Source organism: Dendrobates tinctorius, unplaced genomic scaffold (assembly GCF_039654945.1).
Source record: "Dendrobates tinctorius isolate UK_male_01 unplaced genomic scaffold, ASM3965494v1 ptg000017l, whole genome shotgun sequence".
Taxonomy (NCBI): Eukaryota; Metazoa; Chordata; class Amphibia; order Anura; family Dendrobatidae; genus Dendrobates; species Dendrobates tinctorius.
Genome location: NW_027361685.1, coordinates 15250283 through 15264326, shown reverse-complemented (window position 1 = coordinate 15264326; position 14044 = coordinate 15250283).

Genomic DNA, 14044 nt, shown 5'->3' with positions numbered 1-14044 from the left:
CTAGTGGTTGAAGTCAGGTCTGTCAGTGGCCAAGCTATATGCCACAGTGCATCCCAGTCCTCTGCACTTGCTAGCTTCCGACTGTGCCTCTCTGCCTAGGGCACTGTCCTACCACGCCAGGTAGCAGTAACCGCCAGTGCGGCACCATGCGCAAAGCTATCGCTTACCTCCCCACTCTCGGTGGTTAGTAGCTTCCGCCAGACTGGTGCAGTGCACACTGGTGCGTTATCTCTCGTTTGGTCTCTTGCTGGCTCCACTACAGTGGCACCGAGCGCTAGAGGGGCTCTAACCCCGTGTCCTTGGGGCGGAGTCCTGTGTCTGTATACTAGTGCTCATCCGGCCAAGCCCTGTGAGTTTAACAGGCTTCGGCACCTACATTGTGCTGTTCTGTGAATCAACAGAACTCGCTCCTGTACACACTAGGTGACGCTAACCCTCGTGTGTCTCTTTATTATTTGCCGCATAGTCACCGCCATTACAGCGCAGCAGGTTTCCTTCTCTGCACGGTGGACCCCGGGATGTTAACGCACCACATACCACCATACCGTTCCGCCAGCCCTTAACATAGATGGACAGAACTAGAGAGGTGAGGACTCTGGAAATATCTGTAGTGAGATTTATTAATGTGTCTCTCCATTACCAGGATTACACAGTGGTGAAGAAGACCTCTAGTGATCGCTGTCAGGACCCTGTGTCTGAGGGATGTGGAAGACCCCTGAGCCCAATCACGGAACCTCCACCTCTCCCCCTGATCCATGAGGACATCAATGACCAGAATATCCTAGAACTCATCTACAAGATGATTGAGCTACTGACTGGAGAGGTGACACTGCTGGGAATGCTGGGACATTATACAGTAACACTATGAAGGGATCGGGGGGATGACGGTATCATTGTATGTGTCAGGTGCCTATAAGGTGTCAGGATGTCGCTGTCTATTTCTCCATGGAGGAGTGGGAGTATTTAGAAGGACACAGAGATCTGTACAAGAACATCATAATGGAGGTTCCCCAGCCCCTCACATCTCCAGGTAATAGACAGGACTAAATACACACGGCCTATAATTATCTGTATGTAGAGAATGAATTCAGTCCCTGTATGTGTTTCCTCCAGATCTATCCAGTAAGAGGACAACACCAGAGAGATGTCCCTGTCCTCTTCTTCCACAGGACTGTAACCAAGAAGATCCCAGTGCTCCTCAGGATCATCAGGTAGATGGAGAGAAGGTGTCAGGAGATCTCCCCTATGATGTGTAGACGGCTGTGAAGGTCTTGTGCTCAGTCTTGTTTTATCCACCAGTATTATATGTTTTATACTTGTGTAATGAGAACGGTGGAGATGGCAGGATTAGAGCTGATCATAGATGGGACTTCTCCATCTGTCTGTGACTTTTACAATATTTGTTTCAGGGTAAAGATCTGACCCATATTAATACTACAGAGACATATGTGAGAGATGATGAGTGGTGTAAAGAGGAGATTCCCACATATGACTACCCAGGTGAGTAGTAAACAATGAATCCAGAGAAGTCACAGATTCCTCTCAGTCACCGGCTGTGGCTGCTTTATCGGTGGTGTAGTCCGGCCGTATTACCATGATCACCATTTTGCCTCTAGACCACAACATTCTCCTCCACCCAAAACTGTTCAAATGACTTTGGGCATTGAAAGCCCTTTTCTATAGAACTTACGACCTGGAGGATCCACCTACCTCCTGGTATTAGTGTGAGGGTGATCCCTTAACCCCTTCACCCCCAAGGGTGGTTTGCACGTTCATGACCGGGCCAATTTTTACAATTCTGACCACTGTACCTTTATGAGGTCATAACTCTGGAACGCTTCCATCGATCCCGGTGATTCTGACATTGTTTTCTCGTGACATATTGTACTTCATGTTAGTGGTAAAATTTCATTCAAATAACTTGCGTTTATTTGTGAGAAAAACGGAAATTTGGCGAAAATTTTGAAAATTTCGCAATTTTCCAACTTTGAATTTTTATGCCCTTAAATCACAGAGATACTGCACACAAAAAACTTGATAACTAACATTTCCCACATGTTTACTTTACATCAGCACAATTTTGGAACCAAAATTTTTTTTTGTTAGGAAGTTATAAGGGTTAAAAGTTGACCAGCGATTTCTCATTTTTACAACACCATTTTATTTTTAGGACCACATCACATTTGAAGCCACTTTGAGGGGTCTATATGATAGAAAATACCCAAAAGTGATACCATTCTAAAAACTGCACCCCTTAAAGTGCTCAAAACCACATTCAAGAAGTTTATTAACCCTTTAGGTGTGTCACAGGAATTTTTTTGAATATTTAAAAAAAAATGAACATCTAATTTTTTTTCACAAAAAAAATACTTCAGGTTCAATTTTTTTATTTTACCAAGGGTAACAGGAGAAATTGGACTGCAAAAGTTATTGTGCAATTTGTCCTGAGTACGCTGATACCTGATATGTGGGGGGGACGACTGTTTCGGCGCATGGCAGAGCTCAGAATGGAAGGAGCGCCGTTTGACTTTTTCAATGCAAAATTGGCTGGAATTCAGATCGGACGCCATGTCACGTTTCGAGAGTCCCTGATGAACCTAAACAGTGGAAACCCCCTACAAGTGACCCCATTTTGGAAACTAGACCCCCCAAGGAACTTATCTACATATGTGGTGAGAACTTTGAACCCACAAGGGCTTTACAGAAGTTTATAACGTACAGCGGTACAATTACAAAATCATTTTTTCCACAAAAATGATCTTTTCACCCCAATTTTTATTTTCCCAAGGGTAACAGGACCCTAAAAGTTATTGTGCAATTTGTCCTGAGTACGCTGATACCCAACATGTGGGGGTAAACCACTATTTGGGCGCATGGCAGAGCTCGGAAGGGAAGCAGCGCCATTTGACGTTTTTGGCTGGAATTGAGATCGGACATCATGTCGCGATTGGAAAACCCCTGATGTACCAAAACAGTGGAAACCCCCTACCAATGACACCATTTTGGAAACTAGACCCCCTAAGGAACTTATCTAGATGTGTGGTGAGAACTTTGAACCCCCAAGGGCTTCACAGAAGTTTATAACATACAGCCGCACAATTAAAAAAATCATATTTTTTCCACAAAAATGATCTTTTCACCCTCAATTCTTATTTTTCCAAGGGTAACAGGACCCTAAAAGTTATTGTGCAATTTGTCCTGAGTACGCTGATACCCCACATGTGGGGGTAAACCACTATTTGGGCGCATGGCAGAGCTCGGACACCATTTTGTAAACTAGACCCCCCAAGGAACTTATCTAGATGTGTGGTGAGCACTTTGAACCCCCCAGTGCTTCACAGAAGTTTATAACGCCTGGGCGTGAAAATAAAAAATTTGTATTTTTTCCACAAACATGATCTATTAGTCACAATTTTTTTATTTTCCCAAGGGTACCAGGAGAAATTGGACCCCAAAAGTTGTTGTCCAATTTGTCCTGAGTATGCTGATACCCCATATGTGGGAGAAAACTACTGTATGGGCACACGTCGATGCTCGAAAGGGAAGTAGTGACGTTTTGGAATGCAGACTTTGATGGAATGGTCTGCGGGTGTCATGTTGCCTTGGGAGAGCCCCTAATGTACCTAAACAGTGGAAACCCCCCACAAATGACCCCATTTTGAAAACTAGACCCCCTAAGGAACTTATCTAGATGTGAGGTGAGCACTTTGAACCCCCAAAGGCTTCACAGAAGTTTATAATGCCAGGGCATGAAAATAAAAAAATCGCATTTTTTCCACAAACATGATCAATTAGTCCCCAATTTTTTTATTTTCCCAAGGGTAACAGGAGAAATTGAACCCCAAAAGTTGTTGCCCAATTTGCCCTGAGTACGCTGACACCCCATATGTGGGAGAAAACTACTGTATGGGCACACGTCAGGGCTCGGAAGGGAAGTAGTGACGTTTTGGAATGCAGACTGATGGAATGGTCTGCGGGTGTCATGTGTGTTTGGAGACCCCCTGATGTACCTAAACTATTGAAACTCCCCACAAGTGACCCCATTTTGGACACTAGACCCCCCACGGAACTTATCTAGATGTGTGGTGAGCACTTTGAACCCCCAAGTGCTTCACAGAAGTTTATAATGCTCGGACGTGAAAATATAAAAATCATTTTTTTCCACAAAAATTATATTTTTGCCCCCAATTTTTTATTTTCCTAAGGGTAATTTGTCCTGAGTAGGCTGATACCCTACATGTGGGGGTAAAACACTGTTTGGGCGCTTGGCAGAGCTTGGAAGGGAAGGAGCACCATTTGACTTTTTCAACTCAGAATTGGCTGGAATTGAGATCAGACGCCATGTTGCATTTGGAGAGCCCCTGATGTGCCCAAACAGTGGAAATCCCCAATGCTAACTCCAACCCGAACCCCAACACACCCCTAACCCTAATCTCAGCCCTAACCTTAACCCTAACCCTAGCCCTAACCCTACCCTAACCCTAGCCCTAACCCTAGCCCTAACCCTAACCCTAATGGAAAAATGGAAATAAATACATTTTTTTTATTTTATTATTTTTCCCTAACTAAGGGGGTGATAACGGGGGGTTTGATTTACTATTTATGGCGGTTTTTTATTTTTGGCAGCTGTCGCATGCTATAAGACGCTTTTTATTGAAAAAATAGTTTTTGCATCACCACATATTGAGAGCTATAATTTTTCCGTCTTTTGACCCACCGAGTCATGTGAGGTCTTATTTTTTGCGGGACGAGTTGACGTTTTTATTGGTACCATTTTCGGGCACGTGACATTTTTTGATCGCTTTTTATTCCGATTTTTGGGACGCAGAATGAACAAAAACCAGCGTTTCATGAATTTCTTTTGGGGGGGTGCGTTTACACCATTCCGCGTGCGATAAAATTGATAAAGCGGTTTTATTCTTCGGGTCAGTACAGTTACAGCGATACCTCATTTAGGTCGTTTTTTTTATGTTTTGTCGGTTTTACGCAATGAAAACTATTTTATATAAAAAATAATTATTTTTGCATCGCTTTATTCTGCGAGCTATAACTTTTTTATTTTTTCGCTGATGATGCTGTGTGGCAGCTCATTTTTTGCGGGACAAGATGACGTTTTCAGCGGTACCATGGATATTTATATGCGTCTTTTTGATCACGCGTTATTACACATTTTGTTTGGCAGTATGAAAATAAATAATTATTTTTTGCTTTGTTTTTATTTTTATTTTTTAAGGGGTTCGCTAAAGGGGTTAACTAATGGGACAGTTTTATAGGGCGGGTCGTTATGGACGCGGCGATACCTAATATGTGTACTTTTATTGTTTTTTTTTTATTATTTCCAAAAAATGGATTTATTTGGGGGAATATTTTTTTCTTTTTTCTAATTTATTTGGCGATTTTTTTAAATTTATTTTAAAACTTTTTTTTATTTTTTTTTAACTTTATTAAATAGTCCCAGGTGGGACATCACTGTCCTGTGACAGATCGCTGATCTGTCACATCACAGATCACTGTGACAGATCAGCGATCTGTCACAGGCACTGCAGAAGGCTTCCTCATGCCTGCGCTTTGCAGGCACTGAGGAAGCCAGCTTCCTGCAGGCCCCCGAAGGCCTCCGTCGCCATCTTGGATTCGGGGCCCTGCAGGAAAGGAGCCCCCCGCAGCAGCGCTGCACATTGCGCTGCCGTGGGGGGCTCAGGGAAGCACGGAGGGAGCCCCCTCCCTGCTGATGCTTCCCTTTAACCCCCGGTACACCGCGATCATGTTTGATCGCGGTGTGCAAGGGGTTAATGTGTCGGGGACGGTCCGTGACCGCCCCTGACACATTGTGCCGGGTGTCAGCTGTGATAATCAGCTGACACCCGGCCGCGATTAGTGGCGCTCACCACGTGGGCGCCACTGATCGCGGTAGACGTACTATCCCGTCCATGGGCATAGGGGCCCGGGTCCCATGGACGGGATAGTACGTCTGATGTCAGGAAGGGGTTAAAGTAAGATTTATATGATACCGTTACCTGCTCAGATCTATAAACTACAAAGCCAAATAACAGCATACGTAGAATGTGCTGACAGTGTTCAGAAGGGAAGGAGCGCCATTTAGCTATTTGAATAAAGATCTTGCTGAAATAGTTTGCAGACACAATTAGTGATGAGCGAGTATACTCGTTGCTCGGGTGTCCTCCAAGTATTTTGGCGTACTTGGAGATCTAGTTTTCGTCATCTCAGCTGCATGATTTGTGACTTGTAGACAGGACAAATACATGTGGGAATTCCCTAACAAACAGGCATTACCACATGTATTCAAGCTGTCTAGCAGTCGCAAATCATGCAGCTGAGACGACAAAAACTAAATCTCCGAGCACACCAAAATACTTGGAGGACATCCGAGCAATGAGTATACTCGCTCATCAAAAGATATCCACCATGAACATGCTTGGCACTACCTTCTCTGCTTTACATATCCCAAGGATTGCTTTCCTCATTGCCCTTTAACACCGTTACATGGACCTAGACTTACACTGGGACCCCTAGGCTTGGACCATGGTGTTACCTGCTATTCCGTGGTGTTAGATGGCAAGAAGAATAGTCAGGTAGCTGGGTCAGACCCAGAAGGACAGAATACAGAATCAGAAGACACAAGAGTTGTCAGTAAACGGGCCACGGTCACAGCAGAAAACAAATACACAAGCCGGGAGCTGAGCACAGAGGACTGAACCCGAGGAGAACAACGCTGTATCTGGCAGATTCCGGCCATGTGCTTTGGGCTTTAGTAGGGTGTGGTACTTTCCAATTGGCTGAAGTAGGGAGCAGATTACTCCAGCTGGACAGCAGGAACAGATCCCAGATGAGATTAGACACACTATATGCAGAAGCCCTAATATAACTAAATGAGGCTGGTTTCACATTTGCGTTTTTTTGCGCTGGAAAAAACGCATACGTGCGCATGCGTTTTTTCCCCTATATTTAACATGGGTGCGCTTACGTGCGCATTGGCATACGCACGTATGCGTTTTTTGTGCGCTGCATTTTTTGGGGTGTGCGATTTTAATTTCAAGATGCAACATGTTGCATTTTTTGGTCCGACCAACTGCTTAAAAAGAAACGCATGCGCACGTTTTGCGCAAAAATTGACCATTATGGCCTATGGATGAGCATACGTGCGCATTGGCAAGCGCATGTATGCTTTTTTTGGCGCATGCGTTTTTTTTGGTGTCCACTAGTTAGACTAGTTATAAAATTCCCAACCTAAAAAAAGGCTATATAAAGGAGGTGTCTGCCAACACTGTACCACAACTATACAGACACACTGGAGAGCAGAAATTCTGCAAGAAACGAACCCATCTTCAATCCCAGCTTCAGCGTCAAGAATGTGAGTATTATTACATATAATAATGTATGCCTGTCCTTTTAAATTGTATATGTACTAATGCGTTTTATTATTTTTACATGCAGTATGTCTTCGGAATCTGAATATTCCCCATCCCGGCAGGAACTGGCGCAAGCAGACCGTGAGGTGATTATTTTCGTGCGTTTGGTAAGTATATCTGCTGCTTCTCCAAATCTCTTACGTTTTTTTTTTTTTTTTCAGACATCGTCATCTTCTGCGGACGTGACTACTGAGGGAGAACAGCAGGAGCAGCCAAGCCAAGTCCCGGTGGTGATACGTAATGTAAGTATCAAATTATTTGTGATGTTCTTTATTTTTTATCTTCTATATTTCCTCTTTTCTGTATCTCTTTTATAACTTTTTATTCACTCAAAATTCGAATATTCTAATGAATGTGTTTTGTCTAGGTTCCACAACGAGATGAAGACGTTTGCCTGGATAATGAGCAGCTTATCCGCCTGGTCCAGGAGCGTGGTCCGTTGTGGGACAGCTGTGACCGGCTGTACAAGGACAATGTGGTGACCCGGCGGCTATGGAATGAGGTGGCCGCAGCATTGATGGATGGCTGGGACAGCGCCACTGCAGCCTCCAAAAGGGCGTTTTACCTGCTCTGTTATGCTGCAGTGACTAAATGTCATGGGAAGCCTAGGTAACTTTAGGCTGAAACCCTGGGGCCCCTGCGGTGTCCCTCAGACTAGGGGAAACCCTGTCTGTCCCTCAACCCAGGGTTTATACTGAAGGTGTGCCTGCCTGGGCCTCCACCCTGTCCTTGTCTCCTGTCCAGCCCTAAGCTGAACCCACCACCCTCCACCCAGTGAGGAGACCAAACACCAGACCCCACAAATAAGTATGGACAGGGATAACGGAAATACACTACACCGCGTACACACAGGGGAATACAGTAATGTGCAAGGGCAACCAAATAATACAACACAGGGAGGCAAAATGGCAACAATGGAATATACTACTCCAGCAACCGTATGCTCCTTAGACCACCACTCCAGACCGGTATCGCTTAGCACATGGCAAGAGCTATAGTAGGCGACGCCCATAGTCACACAGGGCAATTTAAAGACAGAGGGCGTGGCTAAGCCCTCAGCCAGAATGACAACCTGGTTAACCCAATCCAAGCCGGATCGGAAGACCAACCAGCGCCGCTGAGAACCATGTGGTAGGATGGGGTATTACCGCTGTCTGCCGGACACCCTGGTGCGAACAGTATCCGACATGACAGTACCCCGCCTTCTACGAGGGACCCCAGGAACCTCACAATGTCGAGGACCCGGCTTGTCCGGATGGCGGCGATGAAACACTGTAATCAGTCGGTCCGCATGTATGTCCGAGGCCGGCACCCAAGTCCTCTTCTCAGGACCATAGCCACGCCAGTGGACCAAGTACTGTAGAGTGCGACGCACTACCCGAGAGTCAACCACCTTGGACACCTCAATCTCCAATGTGCCATCCACCAAGATGGGAGGTGGTGGCACGGGAGAAACATCAACAGCACCCACGACTTTCTTAAGTAACGCCTTGTGAAACACATTGTATCTTGTATACGGCAGGTAACTCTAAATGAAATGCCACAGGGTTAATAATTGCGGAGAATGATCCTAAAAGGACCAATGAACCTGGGCCCCAACTTAAGCGATGGTATTTTGAGTTTGATGTTCCTTGTAGACAACCACACCCAATCACCCACACACAGGTCCGGACCAGGCACACGTCTACCGTCAGCCACACGTTTATACCTAGAACCTACATTCAGCAAGCGCTGCTTTACTCTCCTCCAAACGGATGACAATTGTGCTCCCAACTGGTCCTCCTCAGGGACACCTGCAGAGCTCCCTTGGCGCAAGGTACAGAATTGGGGATGTTGACCATAAACACAAAAGAAAGGAGATTCCCCAGACGATTCCTGATAATGATTGTTTATCGCGAATTCAGCCAGAGGAAGAAACGCCGACCACTCTTCCTGATTGTCAGACACAAAACAGCGTAAGTATTGTTCTAGGTTTTGGTTCATACGCTCAGTATGCCCATTTGACTGAAAGCCGATGAATGAGACAATTTAATCCCTAGGCGTGAACAAAAAGCTCTCCAAAATTTTGCCACAAATTGTGTACCTCTATCAGATACAATGTCAGACGGGACACCATGAAGTCTGACCACCTCGCGAATAAATACCTGAGCAAGGGTCTTCGCATTGGGCAAAGATGGCAAAGAAACGAAATGCGACATTTTAGAGAACCGATCAACTATTACCAGAATGACCGTGTTCCCAGCCGAGGAGGGCAAATCCGTAATGAAATCCATGGAAATCTCAGTCCATGGCTTACTGGGCACACAGAGAGGATGCAATGTGCCAGCAGGACGGGAGCGTGGTGTCTTGGCCCGTGCGCACGTGGTACAGGCTGACACATATGAGGCCACGTCCTGCCGGATTTTGGGCCACCAAAAACGACGTGATACAAGTTCCAGAGTGCCCTTAACTCCTGGGTGACCTGCCAGGACAGTATCGTGATGTTCCCCTAACACTTTTAAGCGTAGGTGTAGTGGCACAAACGATTTATTAGGAGGCAGATCTGGCGGTACCTCCTCCTGAGCATCAGCAATCTCTGCCTCAACCTCTGTCGTGAGAGCCGAGACCACAACTCCCTTTTGGAGGATAGGCACCGGATCCTCACGTGGCTCTCCACCCGGGAAACATCTGGACAAGGTATCCGCCTTAGTATTCTTAGAACCTGGTCGGTGTGTCACAAAAAAATTGAACCGGGTGAAGAATAACGCCCAGCGAGCCTGTCTGGGGGACAGGCGTTTAGCAGACTCTAAATAAAGCAGATTCTTATGGTCTGTTATAACAGTAATATGATGGACAGCCCCCTCCAAGAAGTGTCGCCATTCCTCAAATGCCAACTTGATGGCCAACAATTCCCTGTTACCAAAATCGTAATTACGCTCGGCCAGCGACAGTTTCTTGGAGAAGTAGGCACACGGATGCAATTCGCCCAAGGATGGACCCTGAGACAGTACCGCCCACACACCAACCTCTGATGCATCCACCTCCACGGTAAATGGTAGGGAGACATCAGGCTGAACCAAGATGGGAGCTGAAGCAAAACTGTTTTTGAGGAATTCAAACGCGCGCACAGCAGCCTCAGACCAGTCAAAAAAATTGGTACCTTTTTTCGTCATGTCGGTGAGCGGTTTAGCAATCATAGAAAAATTCTTAATAAATTTCCTATAATAGTTGGAAAAACCCAGGAATCGCTGAAGCGCCTTGAGATTATCAGGCCGATCCCACTGCAGCACCGCTTGCACCTTAGCGGTGTCCATTTTAAACCCTGAGGTGGAAATTACATAACCCAAAAAAGGTAATTCTTGGATGACAAATACACATTTCTCAAGCTTGGCATAGAGCTTGTTTTCCCTGAGCAACTTCAACACCTGCCTAACATGCTCTATGTGTGCATCACGGTCGCGTGAGTAAATAAGACTGTCATCAAGGTATATAATAACAAATTTCCCCAAGAGATGAGAAAAGACATCATTTATGAAATGTTGAAATACTGCTGGCGCGCTCGTCAACCCAAATGGTATCACCAAATTCTCAAAATGACCCTCAGGGGTATTAAATGCCGTCTTCCATTCATCCCCTTGACGGACTCTTATGAGATTGTACGCCCCCCTGAGGTCAAGCTTGGAAAACCATTTGGCACCAGATACCTGGTTGAACAAATCGGGTATCAGTGGCATCGGGTAGGGGTCATGAAACGTAATCTGGTTGAGTTCCCTGAAATCCAGACGCGGGCGTAATCCGCCATCTTTCTTCTTGACAAAGAAGAACCCCGCCGCCAATGGAGATGATGAAGGCCTGATGTGCCCTTTGCTTAGACTTTCTGCAATGTATTCTTTGAAAGCTTGCCTCTTAAGACCTGAGATATTAAACATCCTGGCTTTTGGTAACTTGGCCCCCGGTTTTAACCTAATAGCACAGTCATAGGGTCGGTGCGGTGGCAGCTCTGAACAACCTCTTTCAGAAAATACATCAGCAAAGTCCAGCAGTGGCTCCGGGATGCTGGGAGTCACAGCGGAGATACACGTGGCCAGACAACTCTCCTAGCAGTATCTGCTCCACTGAATTATGTCCTGGGTTTTCCAATCAATCACCGGATTGTGCATAGACAACCATGGAAACCCCAGAACTATCAGCAGGTAAATTACTGAGCACCTTACGTGTTATCCGCTCAGAGTGTAGGACCCCAATGTGGAGTTTTACATCAGCCACAAACTCTTTAATCTCCCCTTGTGAGAGAGGGGAGGCATTGATGGTAACCACCCGGATAGGATTAGGCAGCGTCTCCACCTTAAATCCCGCAGTACGCGCAAACTTTTCATCAATGAGATTAGCGGCTGAACCACTATCTACAAATACAGTAATCGACAGCTCTTGGCCCCCGATAACTACCTTGGCAGGGAGCATACACTGGGAGACCACCACGGAGGATATGCAAAGGCTCAGACTAGACTCCTCCAAACCCTCTGAGCCTAGCAGTTTTCCGCCGGCATGTCTTTCTTAGGTACCAGGGGGCAAGCATTAATAAAATGTCCTTTTTTGCCACAAAAAAAACAGACCCCTTTCTGGGCAAGGGACATTTATGCTTGTTATTATGTGTATGTGATATACCAGCAATCTGCATAGGTTCCACGGATTCACCTGGGGCGACCTCACCAGAGACTGCCCCTCCCCCCACAGGCTATGTCTCCTGCGACCACTGACGAAAACGGCGATCAATGCGTACAACAAGTACCATAACAGCCTCCAGAGAGGCGGGAGTCTCATACATTAGCAGAGTTTGTTTAACCCTTCCAGAAACCCCATGCAAAAATTGACTCCTTAGTGCAGGGTCATTCCATTGAGTGTCCACAGCCCAGCGACGAAATTCCGTACAATAATCCTCCGCCAGTCGCTCACCCTGGAGTAGAGAGTGTATTTTAAACTCTGCTAACACCAGTCTGTCAGGATCGTCATAGATTAAACCCAGAGCAGAAAAAAAAGGTCTGCAGACTCAAATGCTGGTGAATCAGAAGGTAGTGAAAACGCCCATGCTTGTGGGTCACCACCCAGCAAGGAAACTACCAAGCCCACACGCTGAGCCTCATTTCCTGAGGAGAGAGGACGCATGCGAAAATACAATTTGCAGGATTCACGAAATACAACGAACTTACAGCGATCACCAGAGAATCATTCAGGGAGAGGTAACTTAGGTTCAGCTGCCCTGACTGCTGCCTCAGTTTGCACAGCAGGAACTGAGAGGCCTTGTTGCTGGACCACCCCCCTCAGTTCAGTGACCTGAATGGACAGAGCCTCCAGCTGCTTGGTTATGGAGACTATAGGATCCATGGTAAATAATCCTCTTTTTTTTTTCTTTTTTTTTTTGGGCCGACTATAATGTCATGGGAAGCCTAGGTAACTTTAGGCTGAAACCCCGGGGCCCCTGCGGTGTCCCTCAGACTAGGGGAAACCCTGTCTGTCCCTCAACCCAGGGTTTACACTGAAGGTGTGCCTGCCTGTGCCTCCACCCTGTCCTTGTCTCCTGTCCAGCCCTAAGCTGAACCCACCACCCTCCACCCAGTGAGGAGACCAAACACCAGACCCCACAAATAAGTATGGACAGGGATAACGGAAATGCACCACACCGCGTACATACAGGGGAATACAGTAATGTGCAAGGGCAACCAAATAATACAACACAGGGAGGCAAAATGGCAACAATGGAATATACTACACCAGCAACCGTATGCTCCTTAGACCACCACTCCAGACCGGTATCGCTTAGCACAAGGCAAGAGCTATAGTCGGCGACGCCCATAGTCACACAGGGCAATTTAAAGACAGAGGGCGTGGCTAAGCCCTCAGCCAGAATGACAACCTGGTTAACCCAATCCAAGCCGGATCGAAAGACCAACCAGCGCCGCTGAGAACCATGTGGTAGGATGGGGTTTTTCCGCTATCTGCCGGACACCCTGGTGCGAACAGTGTCCGACATGACACTATTGTCCTTGATGGCACTGTTGGGTTTCGGGCTAGATATATTCTAGCAGGAAACCCAACAGTGTCATCTTGCTCAACAGTGACTGCTTTGGGTATTGTATTGCTGTATTTTGCCGCTGTGACTATTGTCCTTGATGGCACTGTTGGGTTTTGGGCTAGATATATTCTAGCAGGAAACCCAACAGTGTCATCTGGCTCAACAGTGACTGCTTTGGGTATTGTATTGCTGTATTTTGCCGCTGTGACTATTGTCCTTGATGGCACTGTTGGGTTTCGGGCTAGATATATTCTAGCAGGAAACCCAACAGTGTCATCTGGCTCAACAGTGACTGCTTTGGGTATTGTATTGCTGTATTTTGCCGCTGTGACTATTGTCCTTGATGGCACTGTTGGGTTTCGGGCTAGATATATTCTAGCAGGAAACCCAACAGTGTCATCTGGCTCAACAGTGACTGCTTTGGGTATTGTATTGCTGTATTGTGCCGCTGTGACTATTGTCCTTGATGGCACTGTTGGGTTTCGGGCTAGATATATTCTAGCAGGAAACCCAACAGTGTCATCTGGCTCAACAGTGACTGCTTTGGGTATTGTATTGCTGTATTTTG